We start from the raw sequence: 18,229 nt of genomic DNA on the forward strand, positions 1-18,229 counted from the left end.
GAGGTGAATTTTTAGTTGTTTTGTGCAGCTTTATTGTCTACAGTGTTAGTTCTTTGTGACAGTAGTTTACTGCTTGCTTTTGCGTGATGGATAGGGAATTAATGCTTTTGTTATTTCAGAGTTAAACGTCTCCACTGTAGGGTATAAGTCAGCAAAGCTTTTGTTTTAATGGACTGTCACTTGTATTTGTCATGTTAAGTAGATATAACTAAACACCACTTTTCTTTTCTCCTATATTATAATTGTAACCATTTAGTAGTGTATTTAAAGACACACCTGGTGAAACATTATTAATGTTCATAATGATCAATGTTCGTTGTTACCTATTTGTGTGTTAATTTCGGCTTGTTTAAAATCTTGTCACTTCGACCAGCTTTTTAGTGGTTAGCAGCTACTTGTTGCAGCGGCTGATCACTGACTGCAAAATTTTAACTGTAATGACAAATAGTTACAGTGTCATTGTGGAAGTCGATAAACACTATTTAGCAACTAGTTTCTGACTGGCTTCCAGTTCCGTCACTACTCATTACCAGCTGTCACTAAGCCCAAAAAATGAACACCAACCTCTGGCGAAGTGTAAAGAGGTTTATGATGGCTAATACTGTATACATCCAATTGAAACAAAAGGCCAGACATTCTTAAAGGGATCCTATAGTGCCCGTTTTCCTGGCACTATAGGCTCTTGGAGTGCCCCCCCCCTCGGGGCTGAATGGGTTAAAAGCCCTTCAGCCACTTACCTGAACCCAGTGCCATCCCTTGGCACTGGGTCAGGCTCTGCCCACACTCCTCCACTGCCAACGTCAGCCGAAGGGTGAGACCTAATGCAATGGCCGCGCACGCATTAGACCTCCCCATAGGAAAGCATTATTCAATGCTTTCCCATGGGGAAAATCTAACACTGGAGGTCCGTGGGGATTCCGTGTTTGGATTCCGGAAGCCCTCTAGTGGCTGTTCTCTGGAACTGCAAAGTTTTACATTGCAGCACTAAGTGCAAAAGGATCACAGCACCCACACTACTTCCATTAGCTGAAGTGCTCTGGTTGCCTACTGTGTCCCTTTCTTCTCAGCGATAGGCTATGAAAATATAACTAAAATGTTGTAATCGTGGTAGTGTGTAGCCGCTACAAGCTATCAGCTGTTGTTAATAGAGACAATATTTCCAACTTTACTAACAAGCCCAAAGAAGGCTATTTTATAGGTAATGTTAAGGACAACTGTTGTCAAAATTTTCACTTTTCATTTTTTTTAGAGGTATTATACATATTTAAGGTACATGTCATAAACAATGATCTGTCCAAAAATCAATAATAATACAAAGTAGCATTTGTCTGGATGCATAAAACCCAGCAAAAATGACTGAGTGGAAATGACTGCCAATTTTCATATTTATTAAAGCCAAATGTGGTCAGAATTTGATGAAACAAATCTGCAGCAATCGGTATCCAGGTTAAAATCAGAGCTTTCACATCTGAACCCAGTTCAAAAATTAGGATTCAAAAGATTCACAAAGTAACAATTTTAACCAATAATAATAAATTACTGATCACTTGATTTTTGCACGTGAATGACAATTTCAAGTACTATTTGTCAATGGCAGTTTGCTGCCAGTAGACAAATAGTTTAAAATGCTATGCAATGCAAGAGTTAAAGGGAAACTCCAGTGCCAGGAAAACAATCCCCGGTTGCTAAAGGGGTGAGAACCCCTTCAGATACTTACCAGAGGCAGCGACATGTCCCACGTCGCTGCTTCTTCCTCCGCCGCCGCTCCTCCTCTGTATTACGACTTCTGGTGGGCGAGACTAATCCCGCCCACCGGCCAGGGAGACCTAATGCGCATGCGCGGCAATGCCGCGCATGCGCATTAGAGCTCCCCATAGGAAAGCATTAAAAATGCTTTTCAATGCTTTCCTATGGGGAATTGAGCAACACTGGAGGTCCTCACACAGCGTGAGGACGTCCAGCAACGCTCTAGCACAGGTTTTCTGTGCTATGAAGCAGGAAGTGCCCTCTAGGGGCTGTCTTCTAGACAGCCACTAGAGGTGGAGTTAACCCTGCAAGGTAATTATTGCAGGTTATAAAAAACTGCAATAATTACACTTGCAGGGTTAAGAGTAGTGGGAGTTGGCACCCAGACCACTCCAATGGGCAGAAGTGGTCTGGGTGCCTGGAGTGTCCCTTTAATTATGTGGTGGCTGGCCAGCGATTGCTAGCCAGGGCCGGACTGGTCCACCGGGATAATGGGAAATTTCCTGGTGGGCCGCAGCACTTGGGGCCGGGGAGAGACTGGAGAGCTCTATGCAGGAAGGGAACTTTCTGAACTCAAGCTCTGTCCACCGTCTCAAGCGCCGCCCATGGCAACAAGCTCCACCCCTGATCACAAGCTGGTGACCTCAGGGCAGGAAGAGGCCAGGGAATGGAGTCCCCACCTCCCAGGGCTTCCACAGCAGCAGCCTGCAGTGCCAGGTAGGCTTCCAATATACTGTAGCTAGTGAGTGATCTTTTGTGTGTGTGTATGTGTGCCTGCTGTTGTGAGCATGTGTGTTTTAGTGAGCTTGTTGGCAGTAAGCATGTATGTGTGTGTCAGTGAGCATGTCTGTAGTGAGCATGTATGTGTGTCAGTGAGCATATCTATAGTAAGCATGTATGTGTGTCAGTGAGCATGTCTGTAGTGAGCATGTATGTGTGTGTCAATGAGCACATCTGTAGTAAGCATGTATGTGTGTCAGTAAGCATGTCTGTAGTAAGCATGTATGTTTGTGTCAGTCAGCACGTCTGTAGTGTGTCAGTGTGCATGTCTGTTTTAAGCATGTATGTGTGTCAGTGAGCAAACCTGTAGTGAGCATGTATGTGTGTGTAAGTGAGAATGTCTGTAGTGAACATGTATGTGTGTGTCAGTGAGCATGTCTGTAGTGAGCATTTATGTGTGTGTCAGTGAGTGTGTGTGTCAGTGAGCAGGTCTGTAGTAAGCATGTGTGTGTGTGTCAGTGAGCATGTCTGTACTAAGCATGTATGTGTGTCAGTAAGCACGTCTGTAGTGAGCATGCATGTGTGTGTCAGTGAGCACGTCTGTAGTAAGCATGTATGTGTTTGTCAGTGAGCATGTCTGTAGTAAGCATGTATGTGTGTCAGTGAGCATGTCTGTAGCAAGCATGTATGTGTTGGTCAGTGAGCATGTCTGTAATGAACATGTATGTGTTGGGTAGTGATCATGTCTGTAGTGAGCATGTGTGTCTGTCAGTGAGCATATCTATAGTAAGCATGTATGTGTGTCAGTAAGCATGTCTGTAATAAGCATGTATGTGTGTGTCAGTGAACATGTCTGTAGCAAGCATGTATGTGTTGGTCAGTGAGCATGTCTGTAATGAGCATGTATGCATTGGTCAGTGAGCTTGTCTGTAGTAAGCATGTTGATGTCAGTGAGCTTGTAATGAGCATGTGTGTGTCAGTGAGCTTGTCTGCAGTGAGCATGTGTGTGTCAGCGAGTTTATTTGTAGTAAGCATCTTTGTGTATACCCGTGAGTTTGTCTGCAGTAAGCTTGTGTGTATGTGTCAGAGAGTTTGTCTGTACTAAGTTTGTGTGTACCTGTAAGCTTGTCTGTGTTTGTCAATGATCTTGTGTGTGTCAGTGAGATTGCCTGTCTGTGAGCCTGTGTACCAGTGAACGTGTGTGCTTGTGTCAATGAGATTGTCTGTGCCTGCATGTGAGTATGCTTATTTTTACTAATATGTATAATTAAAAAAGGAACATACCAATAATAAAAGTATATATTTATATATCATTTAGTGAGAATGTTAAATATCCCTTTATACCATTTAAAATATGGCTACGTCTTGCTACCCCAGATTGAGTAATTCCAATTCATAAATATACATTTTATGTAATATATATATATATATATATATATATATATATATACAAAAAGAGATGGCTGCACTCACGGATTTTCCTTAAAACTTAGCTTTTATTCGGTTCCATAAAATAGATCAACGTTTCAGTCCAACATGAGGACTTTCATCAGGATCATATGAACATTGAACTTATCGCTTATATGTGAATGTAATAATTGAAAAAAGTGGTTAACTCACCCCAGGTGCTGTGTGTGAAGAGGCCGGCGTCCTTCCCGGCAAAGTGCGCATGTGCCGTTATTTCCCCGCCCACTGGCGTGACATCGTCACGCTAGTTAATGTGATAGCCATGGAAACGCAGTTATACAAAGAACGTTACCATGGCATTGTGGGACACCCCCAGGTGCTATGAGTGAAGAGACCGGCGTCCTTCCCGGCAAAGTGCGCATGTGCCATTATTTCCCCGCCCACTAGCGTGACGTAGTCACGCACGTTAACGTAATCGCCATGGAAACCCGATTATACAAAAAACGTTGCCATGGCATTGTGGGACACACCACGATCACCCTGTGTATACGGTGATTGATAGATACTCAAAAATGGTCGATATCGTCATGCATTGAAAGTGCTGAATTAGTGCAGAGTGAACTATAAAGATGAAGTAGATACCAATTGTGTATAGTCTATATGAAGTCCGTGCTATAAATATCATCTATTGTTGTTATATAGTGAATCAAACTTAAGGCAATCATTACCAGATGCTATTAAAGTGCCTGATAAAGTGACAAGTGCTGATTATATAGATATTTACATATCGTGAGGTGCCATAGCAAACAACAATTTAAATTACAATATAAAGTGGCATATGTGCAAAACATTCCAACATTCTCTATATATGCATGCTAGTTGCTCAATATTAAAAATAGATATAAATATAAATATAAATATAAATGTACATATACCATGTGGCTGGCTTTAGAACTTACAAATTATTATATCTCTATTATTACACATATCCCACTACTTCCAATCATGGTGTAGGGTATGTACTATTATATCCACTATAATGGATATTTGTGAGGATATATCATGTCCTAATCTTAACCAATTAAATTCCATCTTAATTAATGTTTAATACAAGCCTGCAACTCAATGGTAATGACTTACTCTATAAAATCTATACACTAAAACAATTGGAAATTATATCAAATCTCATGAAAATTATAATATATACTATATGATATATTATATAATATAATGTCCGCAGGGGTCACACTTTCACAAAAACGAATGTAAAGATAAAGATTCGTTGAGGCCTTTTGGGGAGACCGTATTCAATTCGTGTATCCAAAATGCTTCCTTATTAAGAAGCATTCTCCCTCGGTCACCTCCTCTTCTGGACAACGGAATATGGTCTATCGCTACGAATTTTAGCGTAGCCAAAGTGTGTTTCAGTTCTAAAAAGTGATGAGCTACTGGTTTATCCGAGAAGCCGTCCCTGTAAGCCAACCGAATACTGGACCTGTGCCCTCTGATGCGCTCACATATAGCCGTTTCAGTTTTCCCTATATAACAGAGACCACATGGACAGCTCAGTTTATATATCACATGTGTGGTCTTGCACGTTATGGTGAACTTGATAGGGTAGATTCTGTTGTTGTGCGGGTTATTAAATGTTTTCGCCGGAATCATGTGGCTACATGTGACGCATCCCAGGCATCTAACTGATCCCCTGATCTGTGTTTTGATGGTCTTTTGATAGCTGGCTATAGGGTCCGTACGGACTAAGAGGTCCTTTAAATTAGTATTCCTCTTATAGCAAACTACTGGTGTTGTGCTAAATATTTTCGGTAGAGTTTCATCACTTGTTAGAATCTTCCAGTTCTTTTTCACTGAAGCTGCAACTTGAGGTGATGCTGGTTGGTATAACATAGGAAATACCAGTTTCGGAGACTGTTTCTTGCCTTCGTGAGCGCGTGCACTGCGTGCTTCTTGGAGCGCTTTCTCGAGGTTTCGGCTATCATAGCCTCTTTGTAAGAATCTCGTCTTCATTTCCATGATCTGGTTTTCCATAACGCCAACATCCGAATTGTTTCTAATAACCCTCAAAAATTGTGCTTTCGGTAGCGAGTCTTTGAGTGACTTGGGGTGTGCACTTTGGTAGTGAAGCATAGTGTTTCTGTCTGTCGGTTTGGTATATAATGAGTATTGGAGACTGGTTGAGCCTACTTCTATCTGAAGGTCCAGGTAATGGACTTGGTCCGCACTGATGTCCGCCGTAAACCTAACTGGTAGTGGTATTAGATTAAGTTGTTGCACCATCTCCTGTGCTTGCAAAGTGCGCATGTGCCATTATTTCCCCGCCCACTAGCGTGACGTAGTCACGCACGTTAACGTAATCGCCATGGAAACCCGATTATACAAAAAACGTTGCCATGGCATTGTGGGACACACCACGATCACCCTGTGTATACGGTGATTGATAGATACTCAAAAATGGTCGATATCGTCATGCATTGAAAGTGCTGAATTAGTGCAGAGTGAACTATAAAGATGAAGTAGATACCAATTGTGTATAGTCTATATGAAGTCAGTGCTATAAATATCATCTATTGTTGTTATATAGTGAATCAAACTTAAGGCAATCATTACCAGATGCTATTAAAGTGCCTGATAAAGTGACAAGTGCTGATTATATAGATATTTACATATCGTGAGGTGCCATAGCAAACAACAATTTAAATTACAATATAAAGTGGCATATGTGCAAAACATTCCAACATTCTCTATATATGCATGCTAGTTGCTCAATATTAAAAATAGATATAAATATAAATATAAATATAAATGTACATATACCATGTGGCTGGCTTTAGAACTTACAAATTATTATATCTCTATTATTACACATATCCCACTACTTCCAATCATGGTGTAGGGTATGTACTATTATATCCACTATAATGGATATTTGTGAGGATATATCATGTCCTAATCTTAACCAATTAAATTCCATCTTAATTAATGTTTAATACAAGCCTGCAACTCAATGGTAATGACTTACTCTATAAAATCTATACACTAAAACAATTGGAAATTATATCAAATCTCATGAAAATTATAATATATACTATATGATATATTATATAATATAATGTCCGCAGGGGTCACACTTTCACAAAAACGAATGTAAAGATAAAGATTCGTTGAGGCCTTTTGGGGAGATCGTATTCAATTCGTGTATCCAAAATGCTTCCTTATTAAGAAGCATTCTCCCTCGGTCACCTCCTCTTCTGGACAACGGAATATGGTCTATCGCTACGAATTTTAGCGTAGCCAAAGTGTGTTTCAGTTCTAAAAAGTGATGAGCTACTGGTTTATCCGAGAAGCCGTCCCTGTAAGCCAACCGAATACTGGACCTGTGCCCTCTGATGCGCTCACATATAGCCGTTTCAGTTTTCCCTATATAACAGAGACCACATGGACAGCTCAGTTTATATATCACATGTGTGGTCTTGCACGTTATGGTGAACTTGATAGGGTAGATTCTGTTGTTGTGCGGGTTATTAAATGTTTTCGCCGGAATCATGTGGCTACATGTGACGCATCCCAGGCATCTAACTGATCCCCTGATCTGTGTTTTGATGGTCTTTTGATAGCTGGCTATAGGGTCCGTACGGACTAAGAGGTCCTTTAAATTAGTATTCCTCTTATAGCAAACTACTGGTGTTGTGCTAAATATTTTCGGTAGAGTTTCATCACTTGTTAGAATCTTCCAGTTCTTTTTCACTGAAGCTGCAACTTGAGGTGATGCTGGTTGGTATAACATAGGAAATACCAGTTTCGGAGACTGTTTCTTGCCTTCGTGAGCGCGTGCACTGCGTGCTTCTTGGAGCGCTTTCTCGAGGTTTCGGCTATCATAGCCTCTTTGTAAGAATCTCGTCTTCATTTCCATGATCTGGTTTTCCATAACGCCAACATCCGAATTGTTTCTAATAACCCTCAAAAATTGTGCTTTCGGTAGCGAGTCTTTGAGTGACTTGGGGTGTGCACTTTGGTAGTGAAGCATAGTGTTTCTGTCTGTCGGTTTGGTATATAATGAGTATTGGAGACTGGTTGAGCCTACTTCTATCTGAAGGTCCAGGTAATGGACTTGGTCCGCACTGATGTCCGCCGTAAACCTAACTGGTAGTGGTATTAGATTAAGTTGTTGCACCATCTCCTGTGCTTGCCCCTCCGATCCATTCCATACGATGAGCACGTCATCGATGAATCTGTAGTATGATCCAATATGGTTCTTGTACCGTTCCAGTATTTGGCTTTCCTCATAAATGAACATGTAGGCATTGGCGTACATGGGCGCCATTGCTGACCCCATGGATGTGCCTGCCACTTGGAGGTACCAGGTATCTTCAAATCTGAAGTAATTATTTTGTAGAATCAATGTCAGGAGTTCCAACACGAATTCTATCGGCGGGCCATGGTATGCCGTCGATCTCGTCAATACTTGCCTCATTGCTTCCACACCCTCCTCATGGGGGATAATTGTGTAGAGGCTCTGTACATCCATGGTTATGAGGATGGGTTTGTGTTCTCCATATTGTATTCCCCTGATGTTGGAGATCAGCGTTGGAGTGTCCTTAATGCAAGTGTGTAATTGCTTAACCGGACCTTGAAATAGATGGTCTAACCACTTGGCTATAGGCTCTAGAACGCCTCCTATAGCCGAGACTATGGGGCGTCCTGGTGGTTGAGTAGGATGTTTGTGTATTTTGGGAATAGTATAGATGATAGGTGTTCTTGGATAAGGTTTAGTGAGGTATTGGCGCAGTTCTAAATCTATGTAGCCAGCTGTTAATCCCATAGTTAGGACTTCATCAATTTTATTCTGGATGCTCCTTGTGGGGTCTCCATTCAGTGGCATATAGGTGTTTCGATCCATTAACTGCGTTTTCAGCTCTGTGGCATACTGGATGTAATCCATTATCACAATTCCGCCACCTTTGTCCGCTGACCGTATTATGATCGTAGGATCTTCTGCCAAATCTGTAATGATCTTCCTTTGCTGCCTAGTGTCAGGGTACCTGAGGTCTCTACCTCTGAGAGAGGTAGAGACTTAGAAGTTTATCCGTCCGGACGGCATCTCTCCTCGGCCCCTCGCGGTTCACTCGGTCTTGCTAACGTCGGCCGCGAGGGAGTCACTTCCTTTTATAACAGGAGGACCGGAGGTAGACGTCATGACGCCAACCCGGAACGTCCTGTCACTCAAATCTCGGGAGACGAATCAGGACTCGCCGGAGGCGTGTCTTCTCTCCCTAGCCAGGATACTTAACAGTGGCTCTCTCATTCACTCATTGCCCTGTCGTGGTTCTAGTCCGCCTAGTCACACAGTGCTTTGTTATTCTCTTGTCTTATTGGTTCCGACCCGGCTTTGGTATTTACACTCCTGTCTTTCTGTTATCCTTGACCCGGCTTGTCTCTCGCTTACCTGTCTTCTCGTTCCCTCGACCTCGGCTTGTCTCTGACTATTCTATCGTAGTTATACGTTAAGTCCGGCCATTCTAAGGACCGGTATACGTATCAGCTACTCTTTGTACTCTGCGTGTTGGATCCCTGACCCGATCCTGACATTACGACAGGGCCATGGATCCTGCAGGTACAAATTGTCAGCTTGGTTCTCCTGATCCTAGGTTTGACGCCATGGATCATAGGATGGATCAGATGGCTCTAGCACTACAGGCGCTGCTGTCTCGTCCTATTAATCCACCTGAGGAGATGCGTAATATGTCTGCTTCTTCTGTGGGTTCAGGACTAGAGGTAGCTACTGTAGGTGCTTCTTCCCGAGTTACCCCACCTGTACGTTATGCTGGTTCTCCTGAGAGGTGTCGTGGCTTTTTGAACCAGATCAGTATTCATTTCGAGTTACAGCCTCGTTCATACCCTACGGATAGGGCAAAAGTGGGATTTATTATTACCTTACTCATTGAGAAAGCTCTGAGATGGGCTAATCCGTTGTGGGAGAATGATAATCCATTAGTCTATAACTATAATGCCTTTGTAGCTGCTTTTAAAAGAACTTTTGATCCTCCTGGCAGGAGAGTCAATGCAGCCAGATTACTGTTGCGCCTTAGACAAGACAACCAAACACTTGTGGATTACGCACTAGAGTTCAGGTCTTTGGCGGCAGAGATAAAATGGAATGAACAGGCCTATATAGACGTATTCTTAAATGGATTATCTGATGTAATACTTGATGAGGTAGCAACAAGAGAGCTTCCCGAGAGTCTGGAGGACTTAATTTCCTTTATCTCTCGTATTGACGAACGTCTAAGGGAGAGACAGAATACTCGAGATAGAACCGGTAAATCTTCCTTTAGACTAGCACCATCATTTCCAATTTCTGAAACCAAAAATCCACAGGTTTCAGAACCTATGCAGTTAGGCCTTACTCGTCTCTCAGAGGAGGAGAGACAGTACAGGAGAAGGGAGGGACTGTGTATGTATTGTGGGGCCAGAGGTCATGTACGTTTGAGCTGTCCCAGTCGTCCGGGAAACGCTCGCACCTAAGTTTCTCTAGAGGACAGACCTTGCGTGTTTCGATTTTGTCCTCTACTCATAACTACAAGGAACATAGACTCCTATTACCGGTCTCTTTAACTTGGGAGAAGGGAACTTTAGAGACTATGGCATTGATAGACTCCGGCGCTGCTGAGAGTTTTATCGACCAAAAGTTTCTCACCAAACACACTATCCCATCCCAGTTAAGGAAGACACCCTTGGCTGTTGAAGCCATTGATGGTAGACCTTTAGTTGAGCCTGTGATTTTCCGGGAGACCACACCTCTTTTCTTAACTACTGGTATTCTACACAAGGAGGAAATATCCCTACTACTCATTTCATCTCCTTCTGTTCCCATAGTCCTGGGATACTCCTGGCTTAAGAGACACAACCCCGTTATAGATTGGAAATCAGGGGAAATAGTTTCGTGGGGTCAGGATTGTCAAGAGAATTGTTTAAAGAAAGTGTCACCTCTTTGTAGTGTCAACCCACTTAATAACGCCACCACATAGGCCACCACATAGGCCTTTTGATTGCAAAATTAATTTACTTTCTGGTACCATGCCCCCCAGGGGTCATGTATACCCTTTGTCTACGAATGAAAACTTAGTTCTAGAGGAGTACATTCGTGAAAACCTAGACAAGGGGTTCATTAGAAGATCCTCCTCGCCTGCTGGGGCTGGATTTTTTTTTGTTAAAAAGAAGGATGGTTCTTTAAGACCCTGCATTGACTACCGAGGTCTTAACAAGATAACCATCAGAAATGTATATCCGATCCCCTTGATCACCGAGCTTTTTGATCGATTAAAAAGTTCTAAAATTTTCACTAAGTTAGACCTTAGAGGTGCTTATAATTTGGTGAGAATCCACGACGGTGACGAGTGGAAAACTGCATTCAATACTCGTTATGGGCACTATGAGTATACTGTAATGCCTTTTGGTCTCTGCAATGCCCCGGCGGTATTTCAGGACCTTATTAATGAGGTTCTTAGGGAGTTTCAAGATGATTGTGTGATTGTATACCTTGATGATATACTTATACATTCCAGGGATATTGAAACTCACCACGGACAAGTCAGAAGGGTTTTACACAAACTTCTTCAGCATGGCTTATACTGCAAACTAGAGAAATGCAGCTTTGACCAATCCCAAACTACCTTTCTTGGTTATGTGATTTCTGGGGAGGGGTTTGAAATGGATCCAGAGAAGCTCCAATCCATATTAGATTGGCCTTTACCTAAGGGTCTCAAGGCTATCCAGAGATTTATTGGTTTCTCCAATTACTACAGACGTTTCATTAAGGGTTACTCCTCTATCATTGCTCCCATCACCAATATGACCAAACAAGGGGCTGATACTAAGAATTGGTCTACTGAAGCACTTCTGGCTTTTAGGACACTCAAGGAGCTGTTTGCTTCCGCACCAATTTTAGTTCACCCTGATATTACACTACCTTTCCTACTCGAAGTTGACGCTTCTGAGACTGGTATAGGTGCTGTTCTGTCCCAAAGGTTGGGTGTAGATAAGCCTTTACATCCTTGTGGATACTTTTCCAAAAAATTGTCAGGTACTGAAAGCAGATATGGCATTGGTGACAGGGAACTACTAGCGGTTATAATGGCCTTGAAGGAGTGGAGACATTTATTGGAGGGTACTTTGCATCCTGTTACTATTTTGACAGATCATAAAAACTTATCCTATATTGGAGAGGCTAAACATCTATCATCTAGACAGGCTCGTTGGTCCATATTTCTCACTCACTTCAACTACGTACTCACATATAGGCCAGGTTCTAAGAATTCTAAAGCCGATGCCTTATCTCGCCAATATGAACCAGCTGCCGTATCTGAGCCGGTTTTGTCCGCTATAGTACCCAAGTGTAACATTATCGCTAACACTACTCTCAAAGTCCATTCTCCGCTACTTGATCAGATAAGGAGCTTGCAGCATCTGGCACCCAGACTGACTCCAGCTTCCAGACTTTTCGTTCCTCCTGAACTCCAATTGGAGCTCTTACAGTGTCTTCACGAGAGTAAGGTGGTTGGTCATCCGGGTGTTCGCAAGACGTATTCTTTGATTTCCAAGGATTTCTGGTGGCCTTCGTTACGGAGGGATATTAAGGATTTTATCGGAGTTTGTGTGGTCTGTACTAAAACTAAACTACCGCATTCACTTCCGTGTGGCCTTCTACAACCTCTGGAAATTCCTGACAAACCTTGGTCCTGTGTGGCAATGGACTTTATTGTGGATTTGCCTGTTTCTAAAAAACACACGGTTATCCTCACCGTAGTCGATAGATTTACCAAGATGGCACATTTCGTACCTTTGCCTAAACTCCCGACTTCTCCTGAATTGGCGGAAATCTTTGCTAAAGAGATTTTTCGCTTGCATGGGATTCCCTCGGAGATCACTTCTGATAGAGGCTCCCAATTTGTTTCACGTTTTTGGAGGTCGTTCTGTTCTCAATTAGGCATCAAATTGAATTTTTCGTCCGCCTATCATCCTCAGTCTAACGGAGCTGCCGAACGAACCAACCAGAAGATTGAGCAATACTTACGTTGTTTTGTTTCCGAACACCAGGACGATTGGGTCGGTTTGATTCCTTGGGCGGAGTTTGCGCACAACAATCTCGTTTGTGACTCTACGCATTCAAGCCCCTTCTTCATGAACTATGGCTTTCATCCATCTATTCTTCCCTCGGTTTCTCCTTCCCAAGGAGTGCCGTCGGTTGATGTCCATGTGGCCAATTTGAGGAAGTTGTGGGATCAGACTCGACAGATTCTTTTACACAATTCTGTACTGGTTAAGAAACATGCTGACAAACGTAGAAGGGCGGCTCCGAATTTTGTTCCAGGCGATAGAGTTTGGTTGAGTACTAGGAATATTCGTCTTAAAGTTCCTTCCATGAAATTCGCTCCTCGTTATATTGGTCCCTACAGGATCTTGACTCGAATTAACCCAGTGGCGTATCGTCTAGCTCTCCCAGCTACTTTACGCATCCCGAACTCCTTTCACGTGTCATTGCTGAAACCTCTAATCTGTAACAGATTCTCCTCCACAATCGCCCCTCCGCGCCCTGTTCAGGTGGAGGGTCAGGAGGAGTATGAGGTTAACTCCATTATTGATTCTCGTGTCTCCCGGGGGAGAGTACAATATTTAGTTGACTGGAAGGGATATGGTCCTGAGGAGAGGAGTTGGGTACCACAAGAGGATGTTCATGCTCCTCGCCTTCGCAGGGCATTTCACTCCCGCTTTCCATCTCGCCCCGGCTCCTTCCGCCCGGTGGGCGTATCTGAGAGGGGGGGTACTGTCAGGGTACCTGAGGTCTCTACCTCTGAGAGAGGTAGAGACTTAGAAGTTTATCCGTCCGGACGGCATCTCTCCTCGGCCCCTCGCGGTTCACTCGGTCTTGCTAACGTCGGCCGCGAGGGAGTCACTTCCTTTTATAACAGGAGGACCGGAGGTAGACGTCATGACGCCAACCCGGAACGTCCTGTCACTCAAATCTCGGGAGACGAATCAGGACTCGCCGGAGGCGTGTCTTCTCTCCCTAGCCAGGATACTTAACAGTGGCTCTCTCATTCACTCATTGCCCTGTCGTGGTTCTAGTCCGCCTAGTCACACAGTGCTTTGTTATTCTCTTGTCTTATTGGTTCCGACCCGGCTTTGGTATTTACACTCCTGTCTTTCTGTTATCCTTGACCCGGCTTGTCTCTCGCTTACCTGTCTTCTCGTTCCCTCGACCTCGGCTTGTCTCTGACCATTCTATCGTAATTATACGTTAAGTCCGGCCATTCTAAGGACCGGTATACGTATCAGCTACTCTTTGTACTCTGCGTGTTGGATCCCTGACCCGATCCTGACACCTAGTAATGTTGTATCTTTTACTGTGATCTTGCTGCATATACCTCACGGCATCCTTATTCATAACCGTCAAAAATGACTTGATGGATGCTTTATGTGATATGGGGTCAAACGTAGATTTGACTCGAAACGGTCCCTTTGTGTTCCCATTATTACACACTACTTCATCGTTACAGTTAGAAAAATGCTCTTTAAGTCTCAATGTTCTACCAAATTTATGCAGCTCCACTTTCCATTTGAATTGATCTGGTCTTGATGTCGGTACAAACGATAGGCCCCTGCTCAGGAGGTCTATTTCTGCTGCACCTAGTGGCCTTTGTGACAGGTTAAATATAGGGATTATCTCCTGCGTGGAGGTTTTCCCTGTGCATATCTGTTTCCCCTTGTGGCCTCTTCGTGTCTTGTTTCTGCGCCTCCTCTGTCTCGGCTCCTCGTCACTGCGCCTCCTCCCACATTGTCTAAAAAAGTTGCCCTATTTGCTTGGGTAGAATTGGTCATATCGGTATCTGAAGCTGATTCGCCCGAAGTGATATCTATCGTAGGTATTTTTGGTCGTTGGATCCTCCTACGTGGTCTCCTGGGCTTCTGTGCTTCTGTGGGTTGGTTCTGCCCGTTAACCACCCATATACCCTATGATCAAGATAGTCCTGGGTTACTTTTTCAAACTTTTGTTTCTTGAAGTGAATGAGCTCTGTCTTGTATTTCAAAATCTCCTCCTTAAGTTTCTGTGTTGCCTTTATACCTTCTGGTGATGCCAACAGCAGTGCGTGTTCTGTTTCCAATGCTGTGATTTTAAGGTTAGTGTCGTTTAGATCCGTTTTGACATCTTTAATGATTATAAGCATTAGATCTAGTGATGCTTTGTTCAGGACGTGCGTCCAATCTCTACATACTGTAGCTTTTGCTCTTCCAATAGTTGGTATGTTGTGTATTCTGAACCCTCTTGGGACTCTCTTAGCTTTAAAATAATCAGATAAAAAGATGCCATGTAGATCCAAGTCGACTTGTTTTCGATATAGGCGTAGGAGTTTGAAATAAACATCTCTCACTGTCAAGTTGTGTGGGAGTTCAGAGCTTGATTGTTGCCACAGAATGGTGTCAGCATCCTCCTGAGAAAAATATAATGTTTCTGCCTCAGTGCAGTATGCCCCTGCTTGCACTAAAAATTCGTCCATGATGAAAAAATACTTTTAGACAAAAATTGCATCCAAAGAAAGGCTACTAATGGCCAATATTGCAGTTATGCTAAAACAAATACTAGCAAAACCGTACTGTGTATTATAAATGGCCGGTGCATAGGTTGGAGTGGAAAAAAAGCCCACACTCCTTTATCTAGAAAAAATCTACAATACCTTGCACTCAGGCTGCTGTAGTGTCCATATACCGGGTGCAATGCCTGGGCTGTAATCCATACATACAAAAAGAGATGGCTGCACTCACGGATTTTCCTTAAAACTTAGCTTTTATTCGGTTCCATAAAATAGATCAACGTTTCAGTCCAACATGAGGACTTTCATCAGGATCATATGAACATTGACAAACTTATCGCTTATATGTGAATGTAATAATTGAAAAAAGTGGTTAACTCACCCCAGGTGCTGTGTGTGAAGAGGCCGGCGTCCTTCCCGGCAAAGTGCGCATGTGCCGTTATTTTATGCCATGGCAACGTTTTTTGTATAATCGGGTTTCCATGGCGATTACGTTAACGTGCGTGACTACGTCACGCTAGTGGGCGGGGAAATAATGGCACATGCGCACTTTGCCGGGAAGGACGCCGGTCTCTTCACTCATAGCACCTGGGGGTGTCCCACAACGCCATGGTAACGTTCTTTGTATAACTGCGTTTCCATGGCTATCACATTAACGAGCGTGACGACATCACGCCAGTGGGCGGGGAAATAACGGCACATGCGCACTTTGCCGGGAAGGACGCCGGCCTCTTCACACACAGCACCTGGGGTGAGTTAACCACTTTTTTTCAATTATTACATTCACATATAAGCGATAAGTTTGTCAATGTTCATATGATCCTGATGAAAGTCCTCATGTTGGACTGAAACGTTGATCTATTTTATGGAACCGAATAAAAGCTAAGTTTTAAGGAAAATCCGTGAGTGCAGCCATCTCTTTTTGTATGTATGGATTACAGCCCAGGCATTGCACCCGGTATATGGACACTACAGCAGCCTGAGTGCAAGGTATTGTACATTTTTTCTATATATATATATATATATAAAATCTATGGAAAAAATGTATGCCATAAGTGATTGTGCCATGGTAGTGTTTGTATGTGTATGTATATATTTATGGGGCTGGCATACATTTTTTTTCAGGGCTGCTTTGCATTCCCAGCCTGGCCCTGTTGCTAGCCAGCCAACATATTAAAAATTTAAAAAATAAAAAGATAAATAAAAACCCTATGATAGTTAATAAGACTTCCATATTACTATGGCAGGTGGCCGGCGTATCTGCTAAATGTTTAAAATTAGAAAAAGCGATGGTTGTCCAGTCTCTAGAAAGGCCTCATCCCTTGGGAATGGGATCTGTAAAATAATGAGGGGCCATAGTCTCTATCCCATTCGCACACCTTTATTCATTGGGTGGAGGACTTTAAATTAAAATAATGGGAAGTGGACAGATCACCGTTCACCTTCCTGCAACCCAAAGGGGACCAGTGGGTGGGAGCTCTTAAATGTTGAACCATTAGTACACCAGGGTAGGTGTTGGGTGGGACTCTATTAATAATATTCTGGAACATACCTAAAGTCCCAACTCCAAACTCCCACTTATGGGAGTGGGTGGGGGTTTTAAATCATCTTACAATGGCAGTGGTTATTGCATTGTTCACCACCCAAAATTACCATTGTTCACTACCCAGGTAGCTAGAGGTCCCCAATTCTCCATCCAGCCCTTAATTAAAATAAATTAACCCTACTTATAACCGCACACTAATATTAGTGAGTGTGGCCATTAAAACTAATGCCTGTAAAACAATAAAGTATACTCACCATTTTAAGTCTTCTTTTCTGTAAATCTTCTTATCTTTATTCCCAAAAAAGGCAAAATAAAAATTCATATTACTGCGGAGCAACACTGAAAAATTTCTAAAGGCTTTCCCATGCTTTGAATCCTTTAGTAGAGAGCTTTGATTGGTTAGCTCTTGAAACTTGCCCCTCATTGTATCATTATTTAGAGCCTCCGTACACTGCTAATGGATGGTGGCTGGAATGGGGACATTAAGTCGCACCCTGGCATATTATTATTAGAGCCCCCACCCTCTGCCAATAGGTGGGGACATCAGGTCCCCCGGTTTAATATTATTAAAGCCCCCACCGCCAATGGGAGACAGAGGTGTGTTAATTAAGCCAAAAAGTGCATTAAAGGGCTTAACTCAGAATAGCTAATATGAGTTCCTGTAGAGGAACATTTAGAGTAGTTGATAGTGGACACAGGGAGAGGCTTAAAGGGAAACTCCAGTGCCAGGAAAACGATCCGTTTTCCTGGCACTGGAGGGTCCCTCTCCCTCCCACCCCCCAATCCCCAGTTGCTGAAGGGGTAAAATCCCCTTCAGTGACTTACCAGAGGCAGCGACAGGTCCCACGTCGCTGCTTCCTCCTCCCCCGCCGCTCCTCCTCCGCATTAGCGCACCCCATAGGAAAGCATTGAAAATGAATTTCAATGCTTCCCTATGGGGAATAGAGCGACGCTGGAGGTCCTCACACAGCGTGAGGATGTCCAGCGACGCTCTAGCACAGAAAACCTGTGCTATGAAGCAGGAAGTTCCCTCTAGTGGCTGTCTAATAGACAGCCACTAGGGGAGGACTTAACCCTGCAAGGTAATTATTGCAGTTTAAAAAAAAACTGCAATAGTTACACTTGCAGGGTTAAGGGTAGTGGGAGTTGGCACCCAGACCACTCCAATGAGCAGAAGTGGTCTGGGTGCCTGGAGTGTCCCTTTAAG

The 18,229-nt window shown here is 43.2% G+C and overlaps 1 protein-coding gene across 1 annotated transcript in view; it reads left to right on the forward strand.

Moving 5' to 3' along the window:
* LOC134570823 (carboxypeptidase O-like) overlaps window positions 1–18,229 on the forward strand; it is a 467,541-nt gene that overhangs the window by 91,446 nt on the left and 357,866 nt on the right. The gene's annotated exons all lie outside the window — the stretch shown is intronic.

This window comes from Pelobates fuscus, chromosome 8 (assembly GCF_036172605.1).
Source record: "Pelobates fuscus isolate aPelFus1 chromosome 8, aPelFus1.pri, whole genome shotgun sequence".
Lineage (NCBI taxonomy): Eukaryota > Metazoa > Chordata > Amphibia > Anura > Pelobatidae > Pelobates > Pelobates fuscus.